A 13,568-nucleotide genomic window follows, 5' to 3' on the forward strand; every position below is an offset into this window, starting at 1 on the left:
ATGGATGAAGTGAGATGCCAAAACTGTTCAGAAGCAAAAAGCTACTAGCCCCGCTCATTTAATTAGAATCTGAGCTTAACGCAAAAACTCTGAGATATTATTGTTTCTTGATTCATTTGTATTCTATTTTATTTATCTAGTTGCTTGAGGACAAGCAACAGTTTAAGTTTGGTGTTGTGATGAGCGGATATTTTATACGCTGTTTGGGGTTAATTTCATATAGTTTTTAGTATGTTTTAGTTAGTTTTTAGTTTATTTTCATTAGTTTCTAGGAAAAATTCATATTTCTGGACTTTACTATGAGTTTGTGTGTTTTTCTATAATTTCAGGTATTTTCTGGCTGAAATTGAGGGAGCTAAGCAAAAATCTGATTCAGGCTGAAAAAGGACTGCTGATGCTGTTGGATCCTGACCTCTCTGCACTCTAAATGGAATTTCTGGTGCTACAGAAATCCAATTGCGTTGGAAAGTAGACATCCAGGGCTTTCCAGCAATATATAATAGTCTATACTTTGCCCAAGGATAGATGACGTAAACTGGCGTTCAACACCAGTTCCATGTTGCAGTCTGGCGTCTAGCGCCAGAAACACATTACAAGTTGGAGTTCAACGCCAGAAACAGGTTACAGCCTGGCGTTGAACGCCCAAAACAGCCCAGGCATGTGAGAAGCTTTAGTCTCAGCCCCAGCACACACCAAGTGGGCCCCAGAAGTGGATTTCTGCACTATCTATCATAGTTTACTCATTTTCTGTAAACCTAGGTTACTAGTTTAGTATTTAAACAACTTTTAGAGACTTATTTTGTATCTCATGACATTTTAGATCTGAATTTTGTACTCTTTGACAGCATGAGCCTCTAAACTCCATTTTTGGGGGTGAGGAGCTCTGCTGTGTCTCGATGAATTAATGCAAGTATTTCTGTTTTCCATTCAAACATGCGTGTTCCTATCTAAGATATCCATTCGCACTTCAATATGAATGTGATGAACGTGACAGTCATCATCATTCTCCCACGAATGTGTGCCTGACAAAAACATCCGTTCACAATAGAATGAATGAATATCTCTTGGATCTCTTAATCAGAATCTTCGTGGTATAAGCTAGATTGATGGCAGCATTTAAGAGAATCCGGAATGTCTAAACCTTGTCTGTGGTATTCCAAGTAGGATTCAATGATTGAATGACTGTGACGAGCTTCAAACTCGCGAGTGCTGGGCGTAGTGACAGACGCAAAAGGATAGTAAATCCCATTCCGGTACGATTGAAAACCTGTAGATGATTAGCCGTGCGGTGACAGCGCACCTGGACCTTTTTCACTGGAAGCATGGATGGTAGCCATTGACAACGGTGATCCACCAACACACAGCTTGCCATAGGAGGACGTGCGTGCGTGAATCAGGAAACAGAGGAAGGCAGAATTTCAGAAGACAAAGTATCTCCAAAACTCTAACATATTCTCCATTACTGCATACAAGTATAATTTGTGTTCTGCCCTTCTTACTTTTTACAATTCAAATTAAGAATTATTATTGATATTATATCCTGACTAAGAGTTACGAGATAACCATAGCTTGCTTCAAGCCAACAATCTCCGTGGGATCGACCCTTACTCACGTAAGGTATTACTTGGACGACCCAGTGCACTTGCTGGTTAGTTGTGCGAATTTGTGAAGAATTGTGATTTCCAATTTCGTGCACCAGCCACTAAAGCAAACCCAATAAAATTTATAACCGAAGTATTTAAACATCGGGTCATCTCTCAAGGAATTGCAGTGAAGTATGATTTATTATTGGTTATGAAAAAGTATCTTTTTGGGTTTTTGAAATGGGGAACAAGAAAATAAATTAGCAAGCAAATAAATTAATAATCATGAAAACCCTTGCAAGGAATGAGAACTGGAAATCCTATCCTAGTTATCCTTATCAATTGTGATGAGAATTGCTTATTGCTCCCACTTAGTTAACCCTTACTAAATAAAGGAAACTCAAGTGGACCAATCAATTTGATTCCTCAAGTCCTAGTCAACTCCTAAGGAAAGACTAGCTTTAGAGGGATCCAAACCAACCAGCAAATTCCAATTATCAATCAACAAAGGAGTTTGATAACTCAAGTGTCACCAATTACTCCACCAAAGCCAAAAGGGGAGAAATCTAAATTAAATTGAAAGCATCAATAACATAAATTGAAGAAAGCAATCATAAATCTGAAATACCTCAAATTGTATTAAATAGAAAATTAAATTAAACATAAGAATTCATAAACCAAATAGCAACATAAAGTAATCAATAAGGGAAATAGATAAACTATAATGCTAGAATAAATAAAAGTAGAAGAGAAACTAAATTAAAGGAACATTGAACCTGAAATTGGGAAGAAATAAACCTAAAACTAAGAGAAATCCAAAATCCAAAATCCTAGATCCTAAATCTCTAGAAAACTACATCAAAACCTAAATTGTGAATAATGAGTTGTTTTTTTTTGAATTAATTGATTCCCCCACTTTATAGTCTCTAATATGTGTTTTCTGGGCCAAAAACAGGGTCAAAAATAGCCCAGAAATCGCCCCCGGTGATTTCTGATACGTCTAGCATGCGGCACTGTCACGCATACGCGTCGTCGACGCGTACGCGTGGATTGAATTTTCTCCAGGTCACGCGTGCGCATGATCTACGCGTGCACGTCGCCTAACAGCATGGCAACTATGGCACATTATATATCATTTCGAATCCCCGGATGTTCGCCTTCTAACGCAACTAGAACCGCCTCATTTGGACCTCTGTAGCTCAAGTTATGGTCAGTTAAGTACGAAGAGCTCAGGCTGGACAGCTTAGCAATTCCTTCAGTTTCTTGTATTCCTTCCACTTTTGCATGCTTCCTTTCCATCCTCTAAGCCATTCTTGCCCTATAAACCTTGAAAACACTTAACATACATATCATGGCATCGAATGGTAACAAGAGGGGATTAAACATAGCAAGTTTAAGGCCAAAGAAGCATGTTTTCAATCATAGCACAAAATCAGGAAGGAAAATGTAAAACCATGCAATTAGTATGAATAAGTGTGCAAAGACTTGATAAAAACCACTCAAATTAACACAAGATAAACTATAAAATAGTGGTTTATCAGGCATGACAATAAAATATCTTCCAGAGTATTTGAACCAGGAGAGAAGGTCCTGCTCTTCAACTCAAAGCTCAAATTATTCCCTGGGAAACACAAATCCCACTAGAAGGGACCGTATGTGATTACAAGTGTATCACCTTACGGCCACATTGAACTTCAAGGTAAATATCCTGAAAATAGGTTCATTGTCAATGGACAGGGAGTTAAACATAACCTTGAAGAAGATATAGAGCCAGTAAGTTCGACACTGTTACTAAGCTAAGTACAGTGAAGTCCAGCTAAAGACATTAAAGAAGCACTTGTTGGGAGGCAACCCAATGATTGCTCATACATTATTAATTTTCAGATTATTTCTGTTTTAATTAGTTTTCTTTTTAATTAGTCTTTGATTATGTTCTAAGTTAATTTTAATGTTAGTGAATATGAATAGTGGTTAAACAGAGACAGAGTGGTGTAGAACAGCAAACAGAATACCCTGGAGTAAGGATATCTCTGGCGTTAAACGCCAGAAAAGGTAGGCAAATGGGCGTTCAAACGCCCATGGAGGTTGCAATCCTAGTGTTAAACGCTAGCTAGGGAGCACTGGCGGAGCATTTAACGCCCAATGGGGAGCACAAGTCTGGCGTTAAACGCCAGCCAGGGAGCCCTGGCTGGGCATTTAACGCTCAAGAAGGAGCATCAGCCTGGCGTTAAACGCCAGCCAAGGAGGCCTGGCTGGCCATTTAACGCCTAAGTGGGAGGACCACTCTGGCATTTAAATGCTTGCAAGGTAGCATGAAGGTAATTTCAAAATTCTCATCTTCTCTTCATTCAACTCATCTTTTTTTCAAATTCAATTTCAGATATTCTTTGATTTTTAAATCAAATCTTGTTCAAATACTTCCATTTCAATTAAACTTTAAGCTTATCATATTTTTAATTCTTTTCAAATCTTTTTCAAAATTTCATAACTTTTTCAACTTGTTTTCAAATTCTTTCAAAATTTTTTCTTTTCTAAAAATTTTTATTCATATCTTTTATTAAACATTCAAATCTTTTTCATACGTCTTATCTTATCTTTAAAATCTTTTGCATCTTTTTTAAATCTTTTCATATCTTTTAAGTTCAACAACTTATATTTTTTTATCTTTTTCAAAAATCCTTATCTTTCCTTAATGATTGTTTTCGAAAAAATCCCCCTCTCCCTATATATATGTGACCGTGCCCCTCTCCCTCATTCACCACCTCTCATTCGAATTCTATTTCTTCCTCTATTTCACTTTTCTTCTTCTTCCTTTCTTACCTTTTGCTTAAGGACGAGCAAATCTTCTATGTTTGGTGTGGAAGGAGCCTTGTTCTCTCATCAAGAATTCAATCCCATGGCTCCAAGAAGTGGCAAAACCGCCCCAAAGAACAAGAAAGAAGATAACTCAACAGTTGTTTTCAAAACTGTTCGATTCCTTACCAAGCAACATGAAGAGCATTATCACAAGATAATGAGTAAAAGGCAGTAATCCCTGAAGTGGGATTCAACTTAGGAGAAGAAGAATACCCAGAGATCCAAGAGCAAATTCGAAGGAGAGGTTAGGAGATTCTAGCTGATCCTCAGTCTAAAGTTGGATACAACATGATCCGTAAATTCTATGCAAATCTCTGGATGACAGATAAGCAAAAGAAAGATGGAAAAACCTTTCATACTTTTTGCACTATGGTCAGGGGGAATATCATGTATTTTCATCTAGATAGGGTGAGAAAGATCTTCAAATTACCTTTGCAAAAGGATGACCTTGAATCATACAACAGAAGGGTTGTAGCCAACCAAAAGTTGGATCATGTCCTAGAGGACATATGCCTATCTAGAACTCAATGGATTGAGAATACAAAAGGACAGGCATGCCAGCTAAAAAGGGCAAACCTCAAGCCAATTGCTAGAGGATGGCTAGACTTCATTGGGCGCTCTATACTCACCACAAGTAACCGCTCTGAAGTCACTATTCCAAGAGCTGTGATGATTCACTACATCATGATGGGGAATGAGGTAGAAGTCCACCAAATAATTCCCCGTGAGATTTACAAGTTAGCAAACAGGGTGTCTACTAACGCCATGCTGGCTTATCCAAATCTCATTTTTCGCCTATGCCAAGAGGCTGAGGTTCTGATCCATGTGGACAACTTTATTCCAGTTGAAAGCCCAATTACCAAGCTGGTGATGGAGAATTCCAAGATAGAAGAAGACCACACTAAAGCAAAGGCACCTGAGCCTCTCCAAGAGATTCCTCCAATTGAGTATTGGGACCAGCTAAAGGCATCTGTAATACACTTGCAGAGCACTTTAGATCAACTCTAGGAGGAGTAGAAAGATTAGACTAGCATGATGTACAAACTGATCAAGGAGCAAGAGAAGTAGGGGCGTGAAATTGAGGAGCTGAAGCACCAGAAGCTCTCCCCTAAAGAGCCATGCGTCCCTCAACTTGAAGAGCCGAGAGTCCCTCAAGCTGAAGGCCCCAATGCCCCTCCAGCTAATTTAGAGAAAGAGAAAGTACTGTAGATGCTGTATAGATCTAACCTCCTTGCACTCGGAAGAGCGTTTCTGGAGCTACAGAAGTCCAAAAGGAGCGTCCAACACCAGCTTCCTGCCCCCTTCCAGGCGTCCAGTGCCCACAGAGCAGAGCCTAGCGTCCAAATGCCCAGAGAGACCCCTTAGCTAGCGTTTTATGCCCTAGAGACCTCATAGCACGTGGATCTCATCAAAGCTCAGCCCAAACACTCACCAAGTAGGCCCCAAAAATAGATTTTAGCACTAGAAAGACTGTTTTACCCTTACTAGTCATTTGTTTAGTATTTAAGGGATTAGATTTATGTTATTAAAAACATTTGATCAGCTTTTTACAGACTTTACACATTTTTACCATTGTATTTTCCTTTCAGTATGAGTTTCTAAACCTCCTAGGTTGAGGGGATGAGCCCTGCTGAGTCCTATGAATTAATAAATGTGTTACTATTTTTCTTCAATCCGTGGATGATCAATTCTAAGATGTATATTCGTTCTTCATCATTATGAATGCATTGAACTGGCATAAGGTTATCACATTCTACATGTGTTCATAGTGCGTCTTTCATCAGACAATGATGAACCACCAGCTTGACTATACATCTCTCAGACAGCTAATCCACGACTTCGTTGAGGACTTCTCGAGACAACAGTTTATCATATTTACGAGGAGATTAGGGTCTCTGTGGTAGAGTCTAGAACCAAAGGTGTGGCATCCTCTGATCCAGAAGATTCGACCTTGTCTGTGGCATTTTGAGTAGAATCATCAAGGAGAATGAACTGCAGGAGCTTTACCCTCAATCAGAATGGATCTGCACTAACCTTGGGGTTCTGATCTGGAGGAGTATTGGCGGCTGCTCATAGCAGTGTCAATCCCAAACAACCTGCCATTGAAGAAATCATTCACAAGCAAAGGAATTACTAATATATAAAGTAACTCCAATCCTCAACTATATTCTTCTTACTAATATATAAAGTAATTTATATAATATTCCTATTACTAATTGCCCTTGTATGAATCCAACAAGCTTCTGATTTCACCTGACTAAGGCCTGTAAGAAAACCATAGCTTGCTTCAAACCACAATCCTCGTGGGATCGATCCTGACTCGCTCAGGTATTACTTGGACGACCTAGTGCACTTGCTGGTATAGCTGTACAAAAGTGTGGGGATTCGTGTACCACCATGGTCTGCCAATTCTTCAGCTCCGGGTTCTCGCTTCTATCATGCTTGTTTATCACCCAAGCGGTGGCGTAGAACTCTCGCACCATCAATACTCCAACCTCGGTCACGGGGTTGGCCTGAACTTCCCAACCCCATCTCAGAATCTGATATAGGATCTCGGGGTACTTATCATCTTTCAGCTCGAAGCGGACCTCGGGAGTCACCTTCTTCTTCCTCACCACATCATAAAAATGGTCTTGATGGGTCTTGGAAAGGAATTGTCTAAAATCCCATGCATGGAAGTTGGGGCTTTTGAAAGACGGTTATTGTCAATAAATAATTTCTTCTCTATAAAAGAAATCACTTCGTTGCAAGTATAGTTCCAAACCGACAAACAAGCCTCAATCAAAGTTTAATTTTGGTTGCCACAAGTTCAACCCAATAAAGTTAACTGAGAGTATTAGTCCCGGGTCGTTCTCCTTAGGAGTCACAATCGGGTGCTCAATTATTGGTTATGAGATCAAGTATGTTAATGATAAAACGGCAAGAAATTAAATGGCAAGGAATTTAAATGACAAGAAAGTAAATAAAATAATTAAAGATAACAAATACTAAAGAGACGCGTTCATGGCAAGGATTGAGAATCTAGGCTTTCTATCATAGTCATTAATCGTAACACACTAATTATCAAGAGATAATCCTATTTCGTTATCTCCAACATCGGGAGAAAATTAAATAAGACTAGTTAATCTCAATCCATAAGTCATAATCAACCTACTAATTAAATTAGTAAGAGATTAGCGTCAATGGAAACAATATTAACTAACAACACTAGATCACCAACATAAGTTGGGTATTAATGACTCAAGATTGCCTAATTTCTCTTTCCAAGTCAAGAATGCACAAAAACTACTCCAATCCTAAGCCAAACATTTTATCAAACACTTGGTGTGCAATAAAAGAAAGACATATTAAATTGCAATATTAATAAAATCTAAAACTACCAAATGTAAGAAATTAACAATAATAACTCAAACAAGAACTAAAAAAACATCAAACATCAAATTGCATTAAATGAAATTAAAATCAACAAGAGTTCATAACAAAAAAGTAACATAAAAGGGAAATTAACAAGAAGAACAAAGAGAACAAAGATGTAATAACAAGAAATTGCGAAGGAAACTAGATGAAAACAAGAATTAAAACCTAAATCTAAGAGAGTTTGACCTAAATTTGTCCTAATTTCTAGAGAGAAGAGGGAGCTTCTCTCTCCAAAAAACTACCCTAAAAGATGGTTCTACACTACAGTAATTGCTCCCCCCTTGTTCCCTCTTGAATTATATATCAAATAGCTTCAGAAATGAGTTGAATTTGGGCCTGGATGGCTCAGAAATCACCCTCACCGTGTTGCCTTTAATAAGGTCACGTGCTGCTTCTCACGCGTACGCATGGATCACACGCATGCGTCGCCTGACAAATTTCCTTACCACGCGTACGCGTGGGCCACATACACCTGTCGCCATGAATTCTGCAAATGCTCATTTCTTCATGGATTGTCCACTTTGCATGCTTTTCTTTTCACTTCTTCCACCCAATCCTTGTGATGAGCGGATAATTTATACGCTTTTTGGCATTGTTTTTAGGTAGTTTTTAATATGTTTTAGTCACTTTTTATTATATTTTTATTAGTTTTTAATTAAAAATCACATTTCTGGACTTTACTATGAGTTTGTATGTTTTTCTGTGATTTCAGGTATTTTCTGGCTGAAATTGAGGGAGTTGAGCAAAAATCTGATTCAGGCTGAAAAAGGACTGCTGATGCTGTTGGATTCTAACCTCCCTGCACTCAAAGTGGATTTTATGGAGCTACAGAACTCCAAATGGCGCACTTTTAATTGCGTTGGAAAGTAGACATTCCGGGCTTTCCAGCAATATATAATAGTCCATACTTTGCGCGAAGATAGATGACGTAAACTGGCGTTCAACGCCAGTTCTATGTTATAGTCTGGCGTTCAGCGCCAGAAACAGGTTACAAGTTGGAGTTCAACGCCAGAAACAGGTTACAACCTGGCGTTTAACTCCAGAAATAGCCCAGGCACATGAAAAGCTTAAGTCTCAGCCGCAGCACACACCAAGTGGGCCCCAGAAGTGGATTTCTGCACTATCTATATTAGATTGAATGAGTATCTCTTAGATTTCGTAATCAGAATTTTCGTGGTATAAGCTAGAATCGATGGCGGCATTCATGAGAATCCGGAAAGTCTAAACCTTGTCTGTGGTATTCAGAGTAGGATTCAAGGATTGAATGGCTGTGACGAGCTTCAAACTCGCGATTGTTGGGCGTAGTGACAGACGCAAAAGAATCAATGGATTCTATTCTGACATGATCGAGAACCAACAGATGATTAGCCGTGCTGTGACAGAGCATTTGGACCATTTTCACTGAGAGGATGGGAAGTAGCCATTGACAACAGTGACACCCTATATACAGCTTGCCATGGAAGGAGCCTTGCGTGTGTGAAGAGTAGTACAAGAGAAAAGCTGAAATAAAGAGGACAAAACATCTCCAAAACTCCAACATATTCTCCATTATTGAGTAACAAGTATTTATTTTATGCCCTTTGACTTTTTACAATTAAAACTAAAAATTGTTATTGATATTATATCTGACTAAGAGTTACAAGATAACCATAGATTGCTTCAAACCAACAATCTCCGTGGGATTTGACCCTTACTCACGTAAGGTATTACTTGGACGACCCAGTGCACTTGCTGGTTAGTGGTACGAGTTGTGAAAAGTGTGATTCACAATTCGTGCACCATGTTTTTGGCACTGTTGCCGGGAATTGTTCGAGTTTGAACAACTGACAGTTCATCCTATTGCTTAGATTAGGAAGATTTTGTCTTTTGGGTCAGAGTCTTTTATTATTGTTCTTGTTAAAATTTTAGAATCCTTATTTTCTTTTTCAAAAATTTTTCGAAACTTTATTTTTTATTTTATTTTTATTTTTACTAATAATAGAGTTTTTCTGTTTGAGTTTAGTTTTATATTTTAAGTTTGGTATCAATTGCATGTTTTTATTTTCTTTTAAATTTTCGAAACTGTGTTCACTGTTCTTTCTTAATCTTCAAGTTGTTCTTGTTTATTTTCCTTGTTTGATCTTTAGTTTTTCTTGTTTTGTGATTTTTCTTGTTTTTCTTGTGCATTTTCGAATTATTAGTATCTAAAAAAAATTTTTATTTATTAAATACCTTGTTAAAACACTTTAAATTTATAGCTCAATTGGCTAGAGCGTGATGCTTATGTTCTTGGTAATTGGCTATCTTCTTTTTTAAAACTTTTTCAAAACTAATTTTTCTTTAAATAAATCTTGTGTCAAACTTTAAGTTGGTGTTTTCTTGTTGATTTTTCTTTAATTTTCGAAAATTTTGTTTTGGTTTTCTAAAAATTTTAAGTTTGGTGTTCTATCTTCATGTTCTTGTTGTTCTTGTGAGTCTTCAAAGTGTTCTTGAGTCTTCCTTGTATTTTGATCTTAAAATTTTTAAATTTGGTGTTCCTTGGTGTTTCCCTCCAAAATTTTTGAAAATAAAGAGCATTAGATCTAAAAGTTTTAAGTTTTGTGCCTTTTTATTATTTTTCTCTTTCCTCATTGAATTCAAAAATATCTTTTTCCTTTATTTTAATTGATTTTTCGAATTTTACTTTTAAAAATTCAGATTTTATTTTAAAATTTTTTTATTTTATCTTATCTTAGTTTTAAAATTTCAAAATTCAAATCTTTATCAAAAATCATATCCAAAATTTTTCAAATCATCTTAATTAAGTAATTATTTTAGTCTTAAATTTCTTGTTCCTAATTTTCGAATTCTATATTTAATTTCAAACTATTTTATTCTCTTTTCTTTTATTATTTATTCACTCCCTTTTTATAAAAAAAAATAAAATAAAAATAAAAATATATTCTATTTGCTATTCATATCAATTTCCTTTTCTCCATCATGGATCTAAGTGGAATTGAACAGTCCAGAAGTACTCTGGGGTCATATGCCAACCCCACTACTGCTTCATATGGGAATAGTATCTATATACCCTCCATTGGAGTCAGTAGCTTTGAGTTGAATCCTCAGCTCATTATCATGGTGCAGCAAAGTTGCCAGTATTCCGGTCTTCCTCAGGAAAAACCTACAGAGTTTCTGGCACAATTTTTACAAATTGATGACATAGTACATGATAAGGAAGTAGATCAGGATGTCTACAGATTATTACTGTTTCTATTTGCTGTAAAAGACCAACCTAAGGCTAGCATAAGGACATGGAAACAGCTGTCAGAAAAATTCCTGAATCAATACTTCCCTCCAAAACGGATGACACAGCTAAGGCTGGACATCCAAGGCTTTAAACAAGGAGATAATGAATCTCTTTATGATGCCTGGGAGAGATACAGAGAGATGCTAAGAAAATGCCCCTCTGAAATGTTTTCAGAATGGGTGCAGTTAGACATCTTCTATTATGGGCTTACAAAGAAAGCTCAGATTTCTCTAGACCATTCAGCTGGTGGATCTATACACATGAGAAGGACAATTGAAGAGGCTCAAGAGCTTATTGATACAGTTTCCAGAAATCAGCATCTGTACCTAAGCAGTGAATCTTCTATGAAAGAAGAGGCTAAAATGTAACAACCCCGATTTTCGAGTACGCGAGATCTTTTCTGAAAGTACGAATTTCTCCGGAAGATCAGTAAGGGGAAAACCTTTGATATATCATCAAGAACCTCAATCCTCACTGTCATTATTTCATCTTTAAGTTAGAACCTTTTTCGAGACAAGCTCGATAACCCGGTCGCGAAGAACCTAGTTTTTGAACCGTATCGGTTAGGAGTTTTGATTCGGTTTTTCGTAAATAGTCTTAGTTTGACAAACCAGACCCGATTTATGAGAGAAGAGAGATAATAGGATGATATTATCATTATATTAGTATTAGAAGCTTCTTGAATGATATTATAAGATTACCTGATCAGTTTTAGTTAAAAACAGAAAACCGGTTTAACCGGGTTCACAATTTACTAGTGCAGCTTAGCACCAGCACTCTCTGATGACTTTAGCAATGCTAAGGCCTCATTATTCATGTTTTATTCTCATAATAAATATGTTACTAGTGTCATTTATGCTAGTAGCTCAGAAAATAATTTTTAGAGATGTTTTTGCAAGTGTTCTGATACATCTAGTTTTAGTAGTTATACACCTGAGATATTTTAATATTATTTTAATCCACCTCCAAGCCAACCAATCACAACTCACCCTACACCCCCAAAACCGCCAAGGCTGGCTCATTTTCACTTTGTGGCCGAAAATAGGTAGAGAGAAAAAGAGTGAAAAGTTCTTAGTTCCAAATCTTCAAAGCTTGATTTCTGCTGAACTAAAACTCAAATCAAAATTCCAATCCGACCAAAATGATCCTCTCTTCTTTCTCTACATGATCATATGAATTATCAAGGCTGGGATCAAGGTGAGTTGGCTGCACCATCTCTCTTTTGATTCGTTTTCAAGGAAACATGCTTAAATATGTGTTTTCTTGATGTGATTTAGAAGGAAAAATTGCTTAAGGACCACCTGAAAGTTTAATTGAATTAGGAGCAGCAAAACCAGGTAGGGTGTCACGAAATTAATCTTGATTATTTGTGTTTGAGTTGTGTGAATGTTGTATAAATTGGCTGTGCTAAAAATTGGTTGCATATATGATTGATTCTTGGTGAAAATTTGGTGAAATTTTGATGAAATTTGATGAAATTCAAGCTTTAAAGTTCATGTTCTTGGGCAGCTGCAAAAACGAAACCCTAAGCTTAAATTGAGGTTCAATTTGTGTTAAAATCATGTAGAAAAGATGGGATTATAGTGGCTTCTAATTTATTATGAATTATAGTAAAAACCGGTTGCTGAAAAGACTGAAAAACGGGTAAAAACAAAGAAAGAATCTGAAGAATTTATGAAGAACATGAAGAACACTTTGAGTGTGATGAAGAACAATGAAGAACAGGCCTTAGATCTTAAAAAGGGCAAGGAAGTAAAATTTTTGGTGTTTAAGGGGTTGTTTGGTAATTTCTGAAAGTTAGGGTGGTAAAAGTAGAAATATTAAAAGTTACGGGTGGTAAAAAGTGAATTTTAAAGGTTAAAAGTAAAAGTAAGTTAATTTTCGAAAATTTAATGATAAAATAATAAAAAAATAATAAAATATTAAATAATAATATTTAATTAAAAATAATATTTTAATAAAATAATAAAATAATGCAGAAAAGGCAGTTTTCTGTAAAAGCTTTAGAAAGACAACTTTAAGCACAGAATCTTATAATTACCTTCATAAAACACTTAGGGAGTGGTAAAAACATATTAGTGAGGCAAAGATAAATAAAAGATAAAAAGTTGAAGAAAAGATAAAAATCGAAGAAAAAGCCTGTAAAGTTTTAATGATAGAAAAATAGACAGAGACTAGTGAACGAACTAGGGCAACATAGTTAGTCCTGGAATTGCGAATAGGGTTAGGTATTATATGAAAAGTTAAACTGTTTCAGTATAGACTTAATGAACCTATACTTGGGATAGGCTAACTATTCATACCGAAATTTACATAAGCTTTAAATACATACGTTAAGCAGAGCAATCAGAGCAGAGTAGAAAAACACAGAAAACAGAGTAACCAGAGTAAAGTAAAGAGATAGAGAGAAAAAGAGTAATAAAGATACAGAATGAAAAGAGTAA

The sequence above is a fragment of the Arachis hypogaea genome, chromosome 17 (assembly GCF_003086295.3).
Source record: "Arachis hypogaea cultivar Tifrunner chromosome 17, arahy.Tifrunner.gnm2.J5K5, whole genome shotgun sequence".
NCBI classification, from domain to species: Eukaryota; Viridiplantae; Streptophyta; class Magnoliopsida; order Fabales; family Fabaceae; genus Arachis; species Arachis hypogaea.